We start from the raw sequence: 23,660 nt of genomic DNA on the forward strand, positions 1-23,660 counted from the left end.
TGTTTACTAAAATTATTAAATCCATCTTCTCTTAAAAATACATAGTCTGGAGAAAACACCTCCAACTACACTAAACGGACAAACAATCACCGATAAGACAAACAGGAAATGTAGAGGTTTAAATAATGAACATAATTAGGGAAACTCAAAACAGGTGTACACAATAAAGACAAAACCAAACGAACGGTGATGTTGACCGCCCGAACACCGCCCGAACAAGGAGAGGGGTCGACTTCGGCGGGAGTCGTGACAACGTGTAAATGTGGGGGTAAATTGTAAATAAATTGCTTTATTTTAGAATCAAATCACCCAAAACGAACCAATTAAAACTATCCAATAAATGTTGTCCTTTACAATATAATATACACATATTAATTATAAGGTGCAATGGTGCATACGTTATGGATTTGGTTACCCAAGAATACAAATTTGATATGCACAAGTACATAACCCAATAGCTACACCTAGTTGTTGAACAGAACCCCTACTACCCGGGCCACATTCAGATGGCTAACATTGCAGATAGAAATGTCATAAATAGAGCTGTTATGATTCCTTATTCTACTTGTCAGAGGCATGTTTGTTCTTCATAAAATATTTATATCTGAACATTCCACAAAGTTGTTCCCTGCTGCAACACACCCCTGATTTTTGGTGGCGGTGGTGGTATTCGCACCAGTACCATGTTATTTTCCTGCCATGGTAGTGACCAAAAAAACATGATATTTGTTTCATTGTTGTCACGTCCTGACCAGTAAAAGAGGTTGTTTGTTATTGTAGGTTGGTCAGGGCATGGTAGGGGGTGTTTGTTTAGAGTGTTTCGGGGATTGTTGGGCTATGTTCTTGTTAGTCTATTTCTATGTTAGTTCTAGGATGTCTATTTCTATGTAGTGTTTATTGGGTTGACCTTCAATTGGAAGCAGCTGCTCCTCGTTGCTTCTAATTGAAGGTCCTATTTAAGAGGGGTGTTTTTTCTATGGGATTTGTGGGTTGTTGTTTCCTGTTTTGTGTTTGTGCACCTGACAGGACTGTTTAGTGTCCTTTGTTGTTTTTGTATATGTGTTTCTTTTGTTTTCCTTCTTTAATAAAATAAGAAGATGAGTTTACACATTCCCGCTGCGTTTTGGTCCAATCCCTACGATACCCGTGACAATTGTAATATCTACCATGGTACACACATGAACCATGGTAGTAGAATGAAAAAAAGACCATGGTTTTATACTAGCAGCATGTAGTGAAACATGAAAACATGGTAGTTGTTTACAATGGTTTATGATTGTCTGTGTCCCACTGTTTTTCCGGTAAAGTGACCAAAAACGTAGTAATGTATGGTACTCATATAATGCAACATTGACTACTCACTCTGCAATGGCAAAGCATAGGCCTTTGTTTACATTGGGTTCATTCGTAAATTCACTCTGGCTATCTACTCTCGTCTGAATGTCCCAGACGCAAAATAACTGATTAATTTACTAACGCTCAACACCCGTTGAATATGGCCGGTTTCAGTAAACCTCGGCAAAAAAGTGTAATTAAATTGTGGCAGCATCACAGTTAGTCAGCAATGCCCTGGATAACATGAAAACAACATAACCAGCTCTGTAGGGTGAGAAAAACAGTCAAATTGAGGTGTTCTCTCATTTATGTCTGGAAGTAGCAAGCAAGCCAGCTAACTTTAGCCAGTTAGCTTGGGTGCTTGACTGCCGTTGTGAGGTCAGAACGCTAGGATCAACCCTACTCCTCAGCCAGAGTGTCCAGTGTGCGCTCTAAATGCTCCGAGAACGAAACGCTCTGAATTTAACAATGGACAATCTGACAACACTCTGGCACTCCAGAGTGAATTTACGAAAGCACCCACTGTGTGAAGGTCATTGGTCCGGTTGCCATGACGACATGCTAGCTTGACTGGAGCTAACTTTCGCTAACAGTCTTTTCTAAATTAATTAAACTATCAAAACATCGTCAAAAAATAACAACAATAACATAATTACACTCCGCTTATCTTGGTGTTTCATATTATATGCTTTATAACTCGCTCACCATGATGATAACTATTCAAATGTTTCATTTATCTGGTGCTTCTCTCTTCAGTTTTCAGTTGGCTTGGCTCTCTCATTCAACTGGCTCACTGACTAGGCAGGCTAGTGCGAGAGCCACTGTACAGTAGAGTGATAGAGTGTGAAGCAACCACTACAGAGAGTGGCTCCCTCTGCGAACAGAAACAAGCACAGCACCCTTTGACTATAAATACTGTAAATGATTACAAAATGTCAAAGATTAGGGTATCATATATTTTACATCTTCCCGCATTTCAGGTTGGTAACACAGGGAACTCAAACATGAGCAAAAAATTGAACTATTCATACAGAAAGTATTATCCTTTTCCACAGAATCTATTTGCCTATTTCTTTGATGTTATAGACAAACTAAGGCCAACAATAGTAGCCTGCCTCTGCCTTTATCAGAAACTGGAATATAAATTCATAAATATAATACCAACCAAACTCTTTTGACCTTGGGGGTGGGGGGGGGGGGGTTTATTTAATGCATTATACTTCCATTGTACTATGGTAACTCACAATTAGTAAAGATGGTACCATATACTTTTTTTGGGTTCCATTTGTCATAATAGTGTGTTACCATGGTAGAATGTATAATGTAGGTTAAAACCATGGTATTTCCATGATCCACATCTATACCATCATAAAAATGAGGCAATACCTTGGTATTATTTAGGTTTATGGCAGTACCACTATACTTCAAGGCTAAAACCATGGTACATTTCCATGATTCAGATCTATACCATGGTATAAATTATGCAATACCATGGTAATATTTAGGTACAATGACAGTACCACAGTAGTACCATCATACTTCAAGGCTAAAACCATGATGCATTTCCATGATTCAGACTATACCATGGTATAGGTGAACGTACCATAGTAGTACCATGGTACATTTTATAAGGGCTGCACCGGTAGCGTTGTGACAGTTAGGTGTGGGTTCTCGTGGAAGAAGTCAAGCTCATTTTCTTCTTCTTCTTCTTTAGGATTTGGTTGGCGGATCGCATCCAACTTTTAGGAGCATACACCGCCACCTACTGTACTGGTATGTGAGGCCATTCACGGCCTACCTACATTAATTTATTGATACAGTAATACAAAAATTGGGGAGGAAAATTGCCATGCCAACTATTAGCCCTCTAAAAAAACACCAACCCATTACGCTATGTAACCCTGTCTAATCTTACTCTAGACCAACGGTCTGAGAGGACAGAATACTACCACTCCACACCCCCTGCAACTGTTCTGCAGTAAATCCTCACAATCCCAAGTACTTCTCTGCCACTGCCACCACAACCACTATTTTCTGTGACTTCCGATCCATTTCTGCAGTACAATTGATAACCATGGCTATGAATGTTAAAAAGCCCACCTTACTGAAGCATATATTATTCCCGTCACTCTCCCTTGGCTCTGCTACTGACAGGATTCCTCTCAGTATCCCTCACCCTGTACCCATCCTCCTCTACCACTGTCTTCACTGCTTCAGCATATACTTTTTGTACTACTCTAACACTGGTGTCCTTCTTCTTCTTCTTCTTCTTCTTCTGTGGATTTTATATGGCATTTGGCAACCAACCTTAAGGTGCTTTACCGCCACCAAATGGACTGGAGTTTGGACCAAAGACAAGGAAAATCGAAATCCTACCCAATATTCTCGTCTCCCTAAGAAAACTAAATACATAATTAATACTACATCACCTAAAGATTTCCCCAGCAGTTCACTTAATCTTGGCTCTTCAACCCCATTACCCCTCAAATCTAAAAACAATCGCTCCCTTTCCCTCCATCGTTCCCCTGGCCTTCCTGAAACCACTTTGATATGGTGACATTAGTCCTCTACTCTCCAGAAAGAGAGTCAGCCTTTACTTTATCATCCTTTCCATAAGTTTACATACATGAGATGTCAAGGCTTTCGGCCTTGAAGGACTAGTAGGGTCGTTCCCTGGTTTCCCTATCAGCACCACTACAGCCTGCTTCCAACTTCCAGGCAGTTGACCTTCCTGCCACACCTTATTGTACAGGCCCAATACATTCTCCATTGCAGTGTCACTGAGATGAGCCATCACGATGTAATACATCTCATACTTCCCAGGAGATGTTACCCAAGCTTTAGCTAATGTTCACTTCATCTCAGCAAACGTAAAATGGGCATTCGATGGATCCCCCACCATCTCTATCTGTTCCAGGACCCCCAGATCTTCTCCTCTGACCCTCTCTCTCCCATGCCACCCCTCTTCTTTCAGATTATATGTGCTATGCACCTTCACAAATGCCTGGGCTAACATCTCTGCCTACTCTATACCTCTCACTGCGATAGTCTCCCCACTTTTCAGCACAATCTCATCTGACCCCACTCATCCTCTTAATCATCCCCCATACTTCTCCCACAGGAGTGTTCCTGCCTATGTTTCCACAGAACCGGTGCCAACACTCCCTCTTAGCTGTCCTAATGATCTTCCTTACTACTGCTTGTGCTTGTTTATAGTGAATCAGGTGCTGGTAAATATGGGACCTTCTCATCTTTCTAAAAGCCCTTCTCTTCACTGCTTCTCTACACTCTTCAGTCCACGAGGGAACTGTATTACTCTTTCTCCCCCATGTACCCATAGGAATCACCCGCCCCTACTATTGCTCCTGTTACTCCATCATTCATTGTTTCTATATCTGTATTGAGATCAACCTGAGACAGCTCCTGTCCACTCAACTCCTGAAACTGATCCCACTCCGCCTTCCCAAATATCCATCTCCTCAATCCATTTCCTACTGAATCTTCCACCCAAAACCTCCCTACTACATCTGCCTGCCATTGAACTTGAGATCAGAGTAAGATCCAGAGCCAATGAGCTAATTTCCACCTTCACGTGGAGTTTCCTCTCCACTCATGTTTCAAAATAAAAGTCCTCCCTTCACTGACAGGTCATTTCAGGATTCCCAAGTGTCAAAATGTGAGACATTGTAATTAATAATACACACTACCAGTCAAAGGTTTTAGAACATCAACTCATTCAAGGGTTTTTCTTTATTTTTTACTATTTTCTACATTGTAGAATAATAGTGAAAGTATCAAAACTATGAAATAACACATATGGAATCGTGTAGTAACCAGAAAAGTGTTAAACAAATTAGATTATTCAAATAGCCACCCTTTAACTTGATGACAGCTTTGCACACTCTTGGCATTCTCTCAACCAGCTTCATCTGTAATGCTTTTCCAACAATGTTGAAGGAGTTCCCACATCAATCAATCAATCAAATGTATTTAGTTCACACATGTGCTGCTTTTCCTTCAATCTGCGGTCGGACTCATCCCAAACCATCTCAATGTGGTTGAGGTCGGGGGATTGTGGAGGCTAGGTCATCTGATGCAGCACTCCATTACTCTCCTTCTTGGTAAAACAGTCCTTACACAGTCTGGCGGTGTGTTGGGTCATTGTCCTGTTGAAAAACAAATGATAGTCCCACTAAGCCCAAACCAGATGGAATGGTGTATCGCTGAAAAATGCTGTGGTAGCCATCCTGGTTAAGTGTAATAAAATCACAGACAGTGTCACCAGCAAAGCACCCCCACACCATAACACCTCCTCCTCCCTGCTTTACGGTGGGAAATACACATGCAGAGATCATCCGTTTACCCACACCGCATCTCACAAAGACACAGTGGTTGGAATCAAAAATCTCCAATTTGGACTCCAGACCAAAGGACACATTTCCACCGGTCTAATGTCCATTGCTCATGTTTTTTTGGCCCAAGCAAGTCTCTTCTTCTTATTGGTGTCCTTTAGTAGTGGTTTCTTTGCAGCAATTCGATCATGAAGGTCTCCTCTGAACAGTTGATGTTGAGATGTGTCTGTTACTTGAACTCTGTGAAACATTTATTTGGGCTGCAATTTCTGAGGCTGGTAACTCTAATGAACTTATCCTCTGCAGCAGAGGCAACTCTGGGATCCTCTGCAGCAGAGGCAACTCTGGGATCCTCTGCAGCAGAGGCAACTCTGGGATCCTCTGCAGCAGAGGCAACTCTGGGATCCTCTGCAGCAGAGGCAACTCTGGGATCCTCTGCAGCAGAGGCAACTCTGGGATCCTCTGCAGCAGAGGCATCTCTGGGATCCTCTGCAGCAGAGGTAACTCTGGGTCTTCCTTTCCGGTGGCGGTCCTCATGAGAGCCAGTTTCATCATAGCGCTTGATGGTTTTTGCGACTGTACTTGAAGAAATTGTAAAAGTTATTGAAATGTTTTGTATTGACTGACCTTCATGTCTTAAAGTAATGATGGACCTTCATTTCTCTTTCCTTATTTGAGCTGTTCTTGCCATAATATGGACTTGGTCTTTTACCAAATCACAACACAACTGAATGGCTCAAATGCATTAATAAGGAAAGAAATTCCACAAATTAACTTTTAAGAAGGCACACCTGTTAACCTCTCCGGGGTATGTGGGACGCTACCCCTCTCTGGGGTATGTGGGACCTGCGGGACACACTATTCAACAGCCAGTGAAATAGCAGTGCGCCAAATTCAAAACAACAAAAATCTCATAATTCAAATTTCTCAAACATACAAATATTATATCCCATTTTAAAGATACACTTCTCCTTAATCCAACCACCATGTCCGATTTCAAAAAGGCTTTACGGCGAAAGCATAACATTAGATTATGTTAGGACAGCGCCGAGACAACAAAAACCACACAGCCATTTTCCAAGCAAGGAGAGGCGTCACAAAAAAACAGAAATACAGCTAAAATGAATCACTAACCTTTGATGATCTTCATCAGATGGCACTCATAGGACTTCATGTTACACAATACATGTATGTTTTGCTCGATAAAGTTCATATTTATATCCAAAACCCCATTTTACATTGGCTGGTAATGTTCAGAAATGGGTTGCCTCCCAAAACTTCCGGTGAATGAGCACATCAATTTACAGAAATACTCATCATAAACGTTGATAAAATATTCAACTGTTATTCAAAAATTATAGATACACTTCTCCTTAATGCAACCGCTGTGTCAGATTTCAAAAAAGCTTTACGGCGAAAACAAAATTTGCAGTAATCTGAGTACAGCGCTCAGATATCAAAACAAGCCATACCCGCCATTTTGGAGTCAACAGAAATGACAAAAATTACATTATAAATATTCACTTACCTTTGATGATCTTCATCGGAATGCACTCCCAGGAGTCCCAGTTCCAGAATAAATGTTTGTTTTGTTCGATAAAGTTCATCTTTATATCCAAATACCTCCATTTTGTTTGTGCGTTTAGGTTCACTATTCCAAATGCAAGGCACGCGCTTACTATGTCCAGACAAAAAGTCAAAAAAGGTATACTACAGTTTGTAGAAACATGTCAAACGGTGTATAGAATCAATCTTTAAGATGTTTTTATCATAAATCTTCCATAATATTCCAACCGGACGATTCCTTTGTCTTCAAAAAAGAAAAGGAACACAGCTAACTCTGACATGAAAGCACGCGATTGAGCTCAAGTCATTTTCTCAGTCATCTGACTCCATATGCTCCTATTCTCTCCCCATTCACAGTAGAAGCATAACACAACGTTCTAAAGACTGTTGACATTTAGTGGAAGCCTTAGGAATTGCAAAATGACCCCATTGACACTGTATACTGGATAGGGAATCACTTGAAAAACTACAAACCTCAGATTTCCACACTTTCTTGTTGGATTTTTTCTCAGGTTTTTGCCTGCCATATGAGTTCTGTTATACTCACAGATATCATTCAAACAGTTTTAGAAACTTCAGAGTGTTTTCTATCCAAATCTACTAATGATATGCATATATTAGCTTCTGGGACTGAGTAGCAGGCAGTTTACTCTGGGCACCTTCTTCATCCAGACGTCAAAATACTGCCCCCTACCCTAGGGAAGTTAAATTAAATGCATTCCAGGTGACTAACTCATGAAGTTGGTTGAGATAATGCCAAGAGTGTGCAAAGCTGTCATCAAGGAAAAGAGTGGCTATTTGAAGAATCTCAAATATAAAATATATTTTCATTTCTTTATCACTTTTTTTGGTTACTACATGATTCCATACATGTTATTTCATAGTTTTGATGTCTTCACTATTATTCTACAATGTAGAAAATAGTAAAAATATAGAAAAATCCTTGAATGAGTAGATGTTCTAAAACTTTTGACCTTTAGTGTATATATATTTATATTTTTATTATAGAAGTAGTATAAAATGGCAGTAATTATTTGTGTATTTGACTTTTTTTGTCCAACATAAAAATATGTGTCAAAAAATATGAGCGCAACATGCGACAATTTCAAAGATTTAACTGAGTTACATTTCATAAAAGGAAATAAGTCAATTTGAAAAAAATCATTAGGGTTTAATCTATGGATTTCACATGACTGGGAATACAGATATGCATCTGTTGGTCACAGATAACTTTTAAAAAAGGTAGGGGCGTGGGTCAGAAAACCAGTCAGTATCTGGTGTGACCACCATTTGCTTCATGCTGTTGATTGTGGCCTGTGGAATATTGTCCCACTCCTCTTCAATGGCTGTGCGAAGTTGCTGGATATTGGTGGGAACTGGAACACGCTGTCATACATGTCGATCCAGAGCATCCCCAACAAGCTCAATGGGTCACATGTCAGGTGAGTATGCAGGCCATGGAAGAACTGTGACAGTACCATACACACAAAATATAGTGATTAATCAACAATACAGTGGTTTTATTCATCCTAAAAGTGATCATTTTCAAGTTCCATCCATTAAATATTGGAAGGTGGAATAAAGTTTACAATAAGGTTTGAACAATAGTCCTTTAATAAATCTTCCCTAATCATAGAACTGTATGACAACGGTCAGGTCTTCGTGAACCGTGCGCCAGGCTCCAGGTTTAACCTACTAAGTGCGGTTTGAGTTCCATAATGTTTCAAATAGGCTACATGTCCCAAATTATTGCACAACGTTAGCATAATATGACCCATTAATTCTAGTGACCCTCTGTCACGGTTGTCGTAGGAAGGAGAAGCGGACCAAAGTGCAGCGTGTGTGTCGTTCCACATTTTATTTACTGTTGTCTTTCATGAGTTTCCTGTTTCCTGTTTCCGGTCACAACTTGCAGACTTGTTTACGCTGTTGTGCGTTTTTGTTGCCGTTTTTACTTTGCTACCTGACGGTTTTTACTTTTTCATTACCGTATATTTTTACTTTTTCCCTCACTCAACTTTTTTTTCATTCAACTTTCCTACCCCGGAGGTTTTATCTGGACATGGTTCGTCAGGACTTCAAACAGCCGAAGCTAAGTAACATTAACATGATGCCTTCTAATTGCAGTCGTTGTACTCATAATATACAGGAGAACGATCGCCTTACGGCAAGGATAGCTGTGCTGCAAGCCCAGCTTCAGACGCAATCGTTAGGCAAGGGTCATTTCAGTGTAGGAAAGGATGAAACAGCGTCTGTGCCACCAGCAAGTACAGATAGTAACGTTAGTATAAACCCCCTCGCACGGTCCCCGCAGCCGGACATCTTTCTCATGGCTTCTGGAGGGAAACGCTGTAGGAATGCTCAACCGGTGTCGCTTATTCAGCCAACAGAAACTTTCAACCGGTTCTCCCCGTTAAGCGAGTCGGAGTCGGAGGCCGAGACTTCTCTGGTCTCTGCTCCTCCCGTTGTGGGGTCTGAGACGCCGACGGCTCCCACCATTAGCTCTGACAAATTGAAAACCCTAGTCATTGGCGACTCCATTACCCGCAGTATTAGACTTAAAACTAATCATCCAGCGATCATACACTGTTTACCAGGGGGCAGGGCTACCGACGTTAAGGCTAATCTAAAGACGGTGCTGGCTAAAGCTAAAACTGGCGAGTGTAGAGAGTATAGAGATATTGTTATCCACGTCGGCACCAACGATGTTAGGATGAAACAGTCAGAGGTCACCAAGCGCAATATAGCTTCAGCGTGTAAATCAGCTAGAAAGATGTGTCGGCATCGAGTAATTGTCTCTGGCCCCCTCCCAGTTAGGGGGAGTGATGAGCTCTACAGCAGAGTCTCACAACTCAATCGCTGGATGAAAACTGTTTTCTGCCCCTCCCAAAAGATAGAATTTGTAGATAACTGGCCCTCTTTCTGGGATTCACCCACAAACAGGACCAAGCCTGGCCTGCTGAGGAGTGACGGACTCCATCCTAGCTGGAGGGGTGCTCTCATCTTATCTACGAACATAGACAGGGCTCTAACTCCTCTAGCTCCACAATGAAATAGGGTGCAGGCCAGGCAGCAGGCTGTTAGCCAGCCTGCCAGCTTAGTGGAGTCTGCCACTAGCACAGTTAGCGTAGTCAGCTCAGCTTTCCCCATTGAGACCGTGTCTGTGCCTCGATCTTGGTTGGGCAAAATTAAAAATGGCGGTGTTCGCTTCAGCAATCTTACTAGTATAAAGACCTCCTCCATTCCTGCCATTATTGAAAGAGATTGTGATACTTCACATCTCAAAATTGGGTTACTTAATGTTAGATCCCTCACTTCCAAGGCAGTTATAGTCAATGAACTAATCACTGATCATAATCTTGATGTGATTGGCCTGACTGAAGCATGGCTTAAGCCTGATGAATTTACTGTGTTAAATGAGGCCTCACCCCCTGGTTACACTAGTGACCAAACCCCCCGTGCATCCGGCAAAGGCGGAGGTGTTGCTAACATTTACGATAGCAAATTTCAATTTACAAAAAAAAAACAATGACGTTTTCGTCTTTTGAGCTTCTAGTCATGAAATCTATGCAGCCTACTCAATCACTTTTTATAGCTACTGTTTACAGGCCTCCTGGGCCATATGCAGTGTTCCTTACTGAGTTCCCTGAATTCCTATCGGATCTTGTAGTCATAGCAGATAATATTCTAATTTTTGGTGACTTTAACATTCACATGGAAAAGTCCACAGACCCACTCCAAAAGGCTTTCGGAGCCATCATCGACTCAGTGGGTTTTGTCCAACATGTCTCTGGACCTACTCACTGCCACAGTCATACTCTGGACCTAGTTTTGTCCCATGGAATAAATGTTGTGGATCTTAATGTTTTTCCTCATAATCCTGGATTATGGGACCACCATTTTATTGCGTTTACAATTGCAACAAATAATCTGCTCAGACCCCAACCAAGGAAGATTAAAAGTCGTGCTATAAATTCTCAGACAACCCAAAGATTCCTTGATGCCCTTCCAGACTCCCTCTGCCTACCCAAGGACGTCAGAGGACAAGAATCAGTTAACCACCTAACCGAGGAACTCAATTCAACCTTGCGCAATACCCTAGATGCAGTTGCACCCCTAAAAATTAAAAACATCTGTCATAAGAAACTAGCTCCCTGGTATACAGAAAATACACGAGCTCTGAAGCAAGCTTCCAGAAAATTGGAACGGAAATGGCGCCACACTAAACTGGAAGTCTTCCGACTAGCTTGGAAAGACAGTACCGTGCAGTATCGAAGAGCCCTCACTGCTGCACGATCATCCTATTTTTCCAACTTAATTGAGGAAAATAAGAACAATCCGAAATTTCTTTTTGACACTGTCGCAAAGCTAACTAAAAAGCAGCATTCGCAAATGGAGGATGGCTTTCACTTCAGCAGTAATAAATTTATGAACTTTTTTGAGGAAAAGATCATGATCATTAGAAAGCAAATTACAGACTCCTCTTTAAATCTGGGTATTCCTCCAGGGCTTCATTGTCCAGAGTCTGCACAACTCTGCCAGGACCTTGGCTCAAGGGAGATACTAAAGTGTTTTAGTACTATATCTCTTGACACAATGATGAAAATAATCATGGCCTCCAAACCCTCAAGCTGCATACTGGACCCTATTCCAACTAAACTACTGAAAGAGCTGCTTCCTGTGCTTGGCCCTCCTATGTTGAACATAATAAACGGCTCTCTATCCACCGGATGTGTACCAAGCTCACTAAAAGTGGCAGTAATAAAGCCTCTCTTGAAAAAGCCGAATCTTGACCCAGAAATTATAAAAAACTATCGGCCTATATCGAATCTTCCATTCCTCTCAAAAATTTTAGAAAAAGTTGTTGCGCAGCAACTCACTGCCTTCCTGAAGACAAACAATGTATACGAAACGCTTCAGTCTGGTTTTAGACCCCATCATAGCACTGAGACTGCACTTGTGAAGGTGGTAAATGACCTTTTAATGACGTCAGACCGAGGCTCTGCATCTGTCCTCGTGCTCCTAGATCTTAGTGCCGCTTTTGATACCATCGATCACCACATTCTTTTGGAGAGATTGGAAACCCAAATTGGTCTACATGGACAAGTTCTGGCCTGGTTTAGATCTTATCTGTCGGAAAGATATCAGTTTGTCTCTGTGAATGGTTCGTCCTCTGACAAATCAATTGTACATTTCGGTGTTCCTCAAGGTTCCGTTCTAGGACCACTATTGTTTTCACTATATATTTTACCTCTTGGGGATGTCATTCGAAAACATAATGTTAAATTTCACTGCTATGCGGACGACACACAGCTGTACATTTCAATGAAACATGGTGAAGCCCCAAAATTGCCCTCGCTAGAAGCCTGTGTTTCAGACATAAGGAAGTGGATGGCTGCAAATTTTCTACTTTTAAACTCGGACAAAACAGATGCTTGTCCTAGGTCCCAAGAAACAAAGAGATCTTCTGTTGAATCTGACAATTAATCTGGATGGTTGTACAGTCGTCTCAAATAAAACTGTGAAGGACCTCGGCGTTACTCTGGACCCTGATCTCTCTTTTGAAGAACATATCAAGACTGCTTCAAGGACAGCTTTTTTCCATCTACGTAACATTGCAAAAATCAGAAACTTTCTGTCCAAAAATGACGCAGAAAAATTAATCCATGCTTTTGTTACTTCTAGGCTCGACTACTGCAATGCTCTACTTTCCGGCTACCCGGATAAAGCACTAAACAAACTTCAGTTAGTGCTAAATACGGCTGCTAGAATCCTGACTAGAACCAAAAAATTTGATCATATTACTCCAGTGCTAGCTTCCCTACACTGGCTTCCTGTTAAGGCAAGGGCTGATTTCAAGGTTTTACTGCTAACCTACAAAGCATTACATGGGCTTGCTCCTACCTATCTTTCCGATTTGGTCCTGCCGTACATACCTACACGTACGCTACGGTCACAAGACGCAGGCCTCCTAATTGTCCCTAGAATTTCTAAGCAAACGGCTGGAGGTAGGGCTTTCTCCTATAGAGCTCCATTTTTATGGAATGGTCTGCCTACCCATGTGAGAGACGCAGACTCAGTCTCAACCTTTAAGTCTTTACTGAAGACTTATCTCTTCAGTAGGTCCTATGATTAAGTATAGTCTGGCCCAGGAGTGTGAAGGTGAACGGAAAGGCTGGAGCAACGAACCGCCCTTGCTGTCTCTGCCTTGTCGGTTCCCCTCTTCCCACTGGGATTCTCTGCCTCTAACCCTTTTACAGGGGCTGAGTCACTGACTTACTGGTGTTCTTCCATGCCGTCCATGGGAGGGGTGCGTCACTTGAGTAGGTTGAGCCACTGACGTGGTCTTCCTGTCTGGGTTGGCGCCCCCCCCCTTGGGTTGTGCCGTGGCGGACGTCTTTGTGGGCTATACTCGGCCTTGTCTTCGGACGGTAAGTTGGTGGTTGTAGATATCCCTCTAGTGGTGTGGGGGCTGTGCTTTGGCAAAGTGGGTGGGGTTATATCCTGCCTGTTTGGCCCTGTCCGGGGGTATCATCGGATGGGGCCACAGTGTCTTCTGATCCCTCCTGTCTCAGCCTCCAGTATTTATGCTGCAGTAGTTTGTGTCGGGGGGCTAGGGTCAGTCTGTTACATCTGGAGTATTCTCTTGTCTTATCCAGTGTCCTGTGTGAATGTAAATATGCTCTCTCTAATTCTCTCTTTCTTTCTTTCTTTCTTTCTTTCTCTCGGAGGACCTGAGCCCTAGGACTACCTGGCATGATGACTCCTTGCTGTCCCCAGTCCACCTGGCCATGCTGCTGCTCCAGTTTCAACTGTTCTGCCTGCGGCTACGGAACCCTGACCTGTTCACCGGACGTGCTTGTTGCACCCTCGACAATTACTATGATTATTATTATTTGACCATGCTGGTCATTTACGAACATTTTAACATCTTGACCATGTTCTGTTATAATATCCACCCGGCACAGCCAGAAGAGGACTGGCCACCCCTCATAGCCTGGTTCCTCTCTAGGTTTCTTCCTAGGTTTTTGGCCTTTCTCAGGAGTTTTTCCTAGGGAGTTTTTCCCAGCCACCGTGCTTCTTTCACATGCATTGCTTGCTGTTTGGGGTTTTAGGCTGGGTTTCTGTACAGCACTTTGAGATTTCAGCTGATGTACGAAGGGCTATATAAATAAATTTGATTTGATTTGATTTGAAACTATGCAATGCACAAACATAAACTAAAGAACAAAACAACAATCCTTGACGCAGAGGTGAAACATACACTACTCAACATACACTACTCAAAAACAATCTCCCACAAACCTAGGAAGAAAAAAACCCTACTTAAGTATGATCTCCAATTAGAGACAACGAGGACCAGCTGCCTATAATTGGAGATCATCCCAAACAGAACCCCAATATAGAAATAGAAAACTAAAACCTGACAACATAGAAATAGAAAACATAGAATAGAACAAAGAACTACAAATCTCGAATGCCCACCCAAATCACACCCTGACCTAACCAAAATAGAGAAACAAAACGTCTCTCTCAGGTCAGGGCGTGACACCCTCAGGAACAACTACATTTGTGACAGAGAAAAGAAAGGTAAACAGAATGGAGTGGAATGATGTAAAATGTAAGCTACAAATTGATGAAAACTAACACTAAAGTGACAGATAAATGTATGTTGGTATTACTGACTGTGGCTCCCAATTGTGGCTAATATTTACCACCTCAAAGGACATTTTACCCTGCCCCCACCCCAATGGACATGTGTTAAGCAGAATAGCCACCACGAGTCAGCTACTAGTCTAACAACTCTGTTTGTCTGACACAGGAGAGAATGTTTGACCACTGGAGGGCATTAAAGTCCTAGACCTCACAAGGTAAATTCACATAATATTCACATATTGGCCTACTCTTTCATTCCTCATTTAATTAACCACTGTCATTTATTGGTGTTCCTTTGTGGGCCAGAAACTGGTTGTTGTTGTGTGTGCATGCTACTGTATGTAGTTGGGATGGGTGACAAATGTCCATTATCTCAGTATAATAGATAAATAAAGATCAAGCCTATTGTCTTCTTTTGCAGGGTCCTGGCTGGCCCATTTGCCACAATTATACTGGGAGGCCTGGGTGCTGAGCTTATCAAAGTCGAGAGACCAGACATTCTGTGTGTTTTTGGAAAAAGCTAAATTGTTGTCGGGGAAAAACAAAGGGGGCTCACTTGCAACGTGACACAATCCTATAGAATACAGTATTTTTTGAAGTTGTCAGTGGCTCTGGCCATCAGCAGCCACATGGTGTCACTGCTGTGTAAAACGAATGTGAACCTATTTGAAGGTTTGTTAACAGTCTAAATGCCCTGTTTGAATGCGCTTACATTGACAATGCACCCTTCCTTGAAGTAATCACTAATCTAACATAATTTGATAGGTGTGAGCAAGGCTTCCACTTCATTGTTTTCATCAATCATGTTATGTCAGATCAGCGACTACCTCAAAGAAAGGAGGGAGGAACGTAGTCGCGGAAAGTAGTTTGGGGGTGGGGTGCTGCAATCGGCGTGACAAATTTCACCCCACAGACTTCTGCTCAGATGGATGAAGCCAGCGGGGAACAAATGCAGCATACAGACCAGTGGTGTAAATTACTGAAGTAAAAATACTTTAAAGTACTACTTAAGATGTTTTTTGGGGTATCTCTACTTTACTAATTATATATATTTTTGCCAACTTTTACTTCATTACATTCTTAAAGAAAATAATATACTTTGTACTCCATACATTTTCCCTGACACCCAAAAGTACTCATTACATTTTGACAGGAAAATGGTCCAACTCACACACTTATTAAGAGAACATCTTTGGTCATCCCTACTGCCTCTGATCTGGTGGACTCACTAAACACAAATTCTTGGTGTCTGAGTGTTGGAGTGTACCCCTGGCTATCTGTAAAGAAAAAAAAGAAGATTGTGCCATCTGGTTTGCTTAATATAAGGAATTTTAAATGGTTCATACTTGATACCTATGTACATTTTAGCAATTCGATTTACTTTGATACTTAAGTACATTTAAAACCAAATGCTTTTAGACTTTTACTCAAGTAGTATTTTACTGGCTGACTCACTTTTAGTTGAGTCATTTTCTATTAAGGTATCTTTACTTTTACTCAAGTATGACAAGTGAGTACTTTTTCCACCACTGATACAAACACCACCGGCTAGACATACCACAGATCTTACTTGCAGTGGTGTAGTGCTATTTTTTTAGATGACGGAGCGCAAAAGATAAACGTAAACTTACATCATTATTTCCTCAATCAAGGCTTGTACCGACAGATGTACCCTATTCAATAGCTTATCATTACAAGGCTCTCCAACCCTGTTCCTGGAGCACTACCGTCCTGTAGGGTTTCACTCCAACCCCAGTTGTAACTAATCCCATTCATCTTATATTTTATTTATTTAACTAGGCAAGTCAGTTAAAAACAAATTCTTATTTACAATGATGGCCTTCCCCGGCCAAACCCTAAAACTAGGCCATTATTATAATCAGGTGCACAAGATTAGGGTTGGAATGAAAACCTACAGAATAGTAGCTCTCCGGCCAGGAAGTTGGTGTCAGTTTAATTGGGGAGAACGGGCTCATGGTAATGGCTGGAGTGGAATTGGTGGAATGGCATCAAATACTTCAAACACATGGTTTGATGCCATTCCATTGGCTCCGTTCCAGCCATTATTATATACCATTGTCCCCTCAGCAGCCTCCACTGCTCTGCAGATCCCTGTTATAAAATATGCATAAAATGTATCCTCCAATTGCAAAGTCTGCCTTTACCCACACATATTGTATCAAGAAAATGTTATATTTTTAATACCCTCAAACACCAATTTAAGCATAGCTATACGCCATCATCACTGTCAATCCTAAATTATAATTATTCATTATACCCGTGGAACTGCATCTGCATGCCAAACATTTGATTGATCTCAATCAGTTTCGTATTAAATCCGTTTCACTGTTTCGTGAGCGAGTTAGAGCAGAAATGATCCTGCATATATCCTAGTTTTGGTGCATTATATATATATATATATATTTTACTATTCAGGTTCAGCTAACCATCCTAAAATCGTATTAGAAATTAGAAGGTGTTTTTGGTGTAACAGGAACTTTATAGGCCTACTATGCTATGCTATTATATTTGGTTCTGTAAAATGCAAATGAATCGTTATGTGATCTTGTGTGACATTGATTCAGCTTTGATCCAACTTTACTAAACAAGCACCATTGTGAGAAGTGTTCATCTTCAATTTTTTATAATAATAATAAGTGATAAGTAGGACTATTAGGCGTATAGACAACATATCTTTGTGGCTCTTAAAGAACAGCTTTGAATTGATTAACTTGAGCACATGGTTAAAATTTGCCCTATTACAGAATAAAAGAAAAGGGGTGAACTATCAATTAATATATACTGAACAAAAATCTAAAACGCAACATGCAACAATTTCAATGATTTTACTAAATTACAGTTCACATAAGGAAATCAGTAAATTGACAAATAATTTATGCACTAATCTATGGATTTCACATGACTGGGCAGGGGCGCAACTATGCGTGGGCCTGGGAGCCAGGCCCAGCAAACCAGAATGAGTTTTTCCCCACAAAAGGGCTTTATTACATACAGAAATACTTCTCAGCTTCATCAGCTGTCCGGGTGGCTTGTCTCAGACAATCCCGCAGGTGAAGAAGCCGACGTTGGAGGCGACAAATGGTAGAGAAATGAACATTAAATTATCTGGCAAAAGCTCTGGTGGACATTCCTGCAGTTAGCATGCCAATTGCACACTCCCTCAAAACTTCTGTGGCGTTATGTTGAGTGACAAAACTGCACATTTTAGAGTGGCCTTTTATTGTCCCCAGCACAAGGTGCACCAGTGTACTGATCATGCTGTCAGGTGGAATGATTATCTTTGGCAAAGGAGAAATGCTCACTAGCTGGGATGTAAACAAATTTGTGCAATTTAAGAGAAATAAGGTTTTTGTGCGTATGGAACATTTCTGGGATCTTATTTTCCAGCTCATGAAACATGGGACCAACACTACATGTTGTGTTTATAAATATCCAATGCAGGCCTAAAGGAACTTCCAGAGGGGTTCAGGCTCTTGGGCTTTGCTGTGGCCCCTCTGGTTTGGGTGTCCTAGGCAGAACGGTGTCATTCTCTTCACATATTGTTCTGGGTTCCACTGTGCAACAGCGAGTCGGCAGACATCGTGAAATTATTTTTGTTCTGAAGTTGTCAAGCCTCCAACGGGCCTCTGCAGTGCACATTTGTAGCCTAGAGTTCTTTATCGTTCGCCAGAGAGAAGCCAGGGAAGAAACCACAATTTACCTACCTCTAGGCTGCTGTAATCTCCATATTTATTTGGTTTGTAATTCTATCGTTTTTCATGGAATTTAATTACGAAAAGGGTAAATAAAGGACCTTGAATGACAGCACCATGGATAACTCCCCCATTCACCTGGAGACTTCATGCCGCTATTTTGTTCTGTCGCTGAACACGTTTTAGCCGCCTTCTCCATTTACGTTGTGTCATAGCCTCCACTTGAATTAGTCTACAATGCAATTCATTTAACTGGACAGAATTATTTTACACCAATGCATGCACGATTTATGCAATAAACTGAGATATATTGCAGCTCTGTATTTATTTGTGGGCTGCACTACAGAAGGCCATATCAGTCTGCTAATACAGCACTAGTAAAAGCCCAATGAACTACTTATTTGAAAATTGTTCCTGTGACCATGGGGAGGAAGGATGCATTTTAAGTTAGAGAAGGATTTTCAACTTTCCTCAGCATGGGCAATGGTGACCATTGGCCAATATTTCACAGAAATCTTAATAATGTAATTATACTGATATCCAGCAGACCGGTGTTCAATTCAGTTTTGAAGCGATTATTCTGTTGGTACCATTGTACCAGGCAACCTCGATCAAGCGAAAGTATTTGAATCCAGTATTTGAATAGTCTGATTAGTGATAATTTCTGGAAGATGCTGAGGATGACCCTAGATCATGGAGATCCCCGTTTGTTGGTGATGAGAATGCTTATTTTCTCAGTGTCAACAGAAACAAAAATATACATATTCTCTGCATATATAAAGAGTGAGTTCCATCCCAAACTTCTTGACACAGGTCGCGAACCTGTCACTCTACACAGTTACATATCATTACTGACTCAAAGTCAACTGTGCTAACTGACGGACCAAGATAATAAATAGCCTTGTATTTTGTGAGTGACAATTGACTTCTGATCTCTGGGTGGGTGACATCACTGCATGATGACTACTAGAGCACACAGCTCACTAGCTCACATCAGTTACTGGTACAAGTAGCACTGTCTGTCCTGTATTATAACACGCTGCAATTGTTTGCTTTACTTTACCATTTGCATCATCCAATGTATTAGAATTTTGCCATAAAAATCTTAGGACAACTAGACAAATACACTAAGTTGTGTATCACGTCATCAATATATAACAGTTGTTTAAGTTTAACAATGTGTTTTTTTTGTCTGGATTTTATTTGTAGAGCATTGCTGTACATTTCAAAGACCCTAAGAGTGGAATGGAATGTGATGGTAATTCTAGCATGATTTCATGTATACACATTTAAAGTGGAGAAAAGAAAAGTAGCCTGTTACAGTCCATTCATTCACTGTGTGTGGAATTGAAAGAGAATGTACCATTCTGGGAAATAGCACCTTCCCGATCATCCTACCTTTAAGATTATCTTGGTTCCTTTAGGGACTCTTTAGTTTCTCCCAATGATGTGTGTGCATTGACATTTTGAATAAAGATTTGGATGAAAATAAACAGCACAGTAGAAATAGATGAAAAGGGCCCCATTCCTCAGCTTGCAGCGATGTGTGGTGTCCTTGTGGAAAATTATCTATCTAGAAAACTTGATCAGATGGGCCTTGACTACGACCATGTACACAAAGCAGCCCCTAGACTGGTGTATTGCTCCATATCAGGTACCTACTTCTGGCTCTGTCCTCATTCGCCCACACACAGCTTTCAAATAACTCCACCATTAAATTGGACACAACATACACCCTTCTGTAACTCAATGTATGCGATCTACATGTATGAAATACTTAGCTTCAGAAAACCTGGCAACACTTTACATTGTTGCCCCTATTACTAAGTAACTACACAGTAGTAACTGTAGTAAAATAGTTACTATGTAATTACAAGGTAATAGGGTTGTAGCGGTGTCAGTTATTATACAATTGGAACAAGGACTGTGTAATTACACATCAACTTGCTGAAGGTTATTCCACATGTGTAATAACATCAGCATATGCACTTTTCTTTTTCCACTATGTGACTGTTTTGTTATTATACATTTGAAAGTAATCTGTTGCAGCTCTGTGGGGTAACATTTACTGACAATTTTGACACCTTCTGGAAACAAAGCTTGTTTTATAAGGAGGATGGGATCAACCCAAGTCATTTGTGTTCCTGGATCGTTTCACATCATTATAAGGCTGTGTTGAGACAATGACTTGTCACTGACCCAAGCCCAGCTCAGCTAATCCCTACCATTGTGTCGCTGAGTTGTCATAATGCATCAGCAAATGTACATTATCCCAGGAGCGTTGGAAGACACAATGTAAGAAACCTAATTTATGTCCCTCCAACTGCCCTGAATGCCTCTGCTGATTCTACAGCTATTGTATGCAGTAATCATGCGGATATGAACCAGAGTTATACTGTTAGCACTGAGGCAGTGTGCTGCTCTGACAGCTGACGCTTAAAGTTAAGGAGGGAGATATAAGTCTCCAACTTCAGTGATTTTTGCAATTTGTTCCAGTCATTGGCAGCAGAGAACTGGAAGGAAAGGTGGCCAAAGAGGTGTTGGCTTTGTGGATGACCAGTGAAATATACCTGATGGTGTGCGTGGGTGTTTCTATGTTGACCAGTGAGCTGAGACAAGAAAGAGTTTTACCTAGCAAAGACTTATAGATGACCTGGAGCCAGTGGGTTTGGCGAGGGGTAGCGAGGACCAGCCAACGAGAGCATACAGGCCACAGTGGTGGGTAGTATATGGGGCTTTGGTGACAAAATGGATTGCACTGCGATAGACTGCATCCAATTTGCTGAGTAGAGTGTTGGAGGCTATTTTGTAAATGACATCGCCGAAGTCAAGGATCAGTAGGATAGTCAGTTTTACGAGGGTATGTTGGCGACTTGATTGATATATACAGAGAAAAGAGTCGGCTGGAGAATTGAACCCTGTGGCACCCCCATAGAGACTCCCACAGGTCCGGACAACAGGCCCTCCAATTTGACACACTGAACTCTATCTGAGAAGTAGTTAGTGAACCAGGCGAGGCAGTCATTAGAAAAACCAAGGCTGTTGAGTCTGCCAATAAAAATACAGTCATTGACAGAGTCGAAAGCCTAGGCCAGGTCGATGACGACGGCTGCACAGCATTGTCTTTTATCGATGGCGGTTATGATATTGTTTAGGACCTTAAGCGTGGCTGAGGTGCACCCGTGACCAGCTCGGAAACCAGATTGCATAGCGGAGAAGGTACGGAGGGATTCGAAATGGTCGGTGATCTGTTTGTTCACTTGGCTTTCAAAGACTTTGGAAAGGCAGGGCAGGATGGATATAGGTCTGTAACAGTTTGGGTCTAGAGTGTCTCACTTTTGAAGAAGGGGATGACCATGGCCGCTTTCCAATCTTTAGGAATCTCAGACGATACGAAACAGAGGTTGAATAGACGAGTAATAAGGTTTGCAACAATGGCGGCAGATAATTTTAGGAAGAGAGGTCCAAATTGTCTAGCCCAGCTGATTTGTAGGGATCCAGATTTTGCAGCTCTTTCAGAATATCAGCTGTCTGGATTTGGGTGAAGGAGAAATGGGGGGGCTTGGGCCAGTTGCTGCGGGGGGTGCAGAGCTGTTGGCTGGGGTTGGGGTAGCCAGGTGGAAAGCATGGCCAGCCGTAGAGAAATGCTTGTTGAAATTCTCGATTATCGTGGATTTATCAGTGGTGACAGTGTTTCTTAGTCTCAGTGCAGTGAGCAGCTGGGAGGAGGTACTCTTATTCTCCATGGACTTTACAGTGTCCCAAAACTTTTTGGAATTAGTGCTGCAGGATGCAAATTTCTGTTTGAAAAAGCTAGCCTTCACTTTCCTAACTGACTGTGTGTATTGGTTCCTGACTTCACTGAAAAGTTGCATATCGCGGGGACTATTCGAAGCTAGTGCAGTATGCCACAGGGTGTTTTGTGCTGGTCAAGGGCAGTCAGGTCTGGAGTGAACCAAGGGCTATACCTGTTCTTAGTTATACATTTTTTGAAAGGCGTGAGATGGTGAGATGGTGAGGAAAGCACTTTTTAATTTATAATTTTTTAAAATAATTATACCCCCTTTTTTCTCCCCAATTTCGTGGTATCCAATTGGTAGTAGTTACAGTCTTGTCTCATCACTGCAACTCCCGTACGGACTCGGGAGAGGCAAAGGTCGAGAGCCATGCGTCCTCTGAAACACAACCCAACCAAGCCGCACTGCTTCTTGACACAATGCACATCCAACCCGGAAGCCAGCCGCACCAATGTGTCGGAGGAAACACCGTACACCTGGCAACCTGGTCAGCGTGCCCTGCGCCCAGCCCGCAACAGGAGTCGCTAGTGCACGATGAGACAAGGATATCCCTGCCGGCCAAACCCTCCCTCCCAATTTAGGTCACCTAGCAGTACGAACTCTGACGATAGATGGGGGGCAATCAATTCACATATGGTGTCCAGGGCACAGCTGGAAGCTGAGGGGGGTCTATAACAAGCGGCAACAGTGAGGGCCTTATTTCTGGAGAGATGGATCTTTAAAAGTAGAAGCTCGAACTGTTTGGGCGGAGACCTGGATAGTATAACAGAACTGTGCAGGCTATCTCTACAGTAGATTGCAATTCCAGCCCCTTTAGCAGTTCTGTCTTGATGGAAAAGGTTGTAATTGGGGATGGAAATTTCAGAATTTCTGGTGGCCTTCCTAAGCCAGGATTCAGACACGGCTAGGACATCAGGGTTGGCAGAGTGTGCTAAAGCAGTGAATAAAGCAAACTTAGGGAGGAGGCTTCTGATGTTAACATGCATGAATCCAAGTCTTTTACGGGTGCAGAAGTCAACAAATGAGAGTGCCTGGGGACACACAGGGCCTGGGTTAACCTCTACATCACCAGAGGAACAGAGGAGGAGTAGGATGAGGGTACCGCTAAAGGCTATGAGAACTGGTTGTCTAGTGGTTTGGGAACAGAGAATAAAAGAAGCAGATTTCTGGGCGTGGTAGGATAGATTCAGAGCATAGTGTACAGACAAGGGTATGGTAGGGTGCGATTACAGTAGGGGTAA

At 41.9% G+C, this 23,660-nt stretch overlaps 1 pseudogene; it reads left to right on the forward strand.

The window, feature by feature from the left end:
* The first annotated feature begins 8,679 nt into the window (after positions 1-8,679).
* The window catches only part of LOC115162988 (succinate--hydroxymethylglutarate CoA-transferase-like), a 77,228-nt pseudogene continuing 62,247 nt past the window's right edge, over positions 8,680-23,660 (forward strand).

This window comes from Salmo trutta, chromosome 2, assembly GCF_901001165.1.
Source record: "Salmo trutta chromosome 2, fSalTru1.1, whole genome shotgun sequence".
In the NCBI taxonomy this organism is placed as follows: domain Eukaryota; kingdom Metazoa; phylum Chordata; class Actinopteri; order Salmoniformes; family Salmonidae; genus Salmo; species Salmo trutta.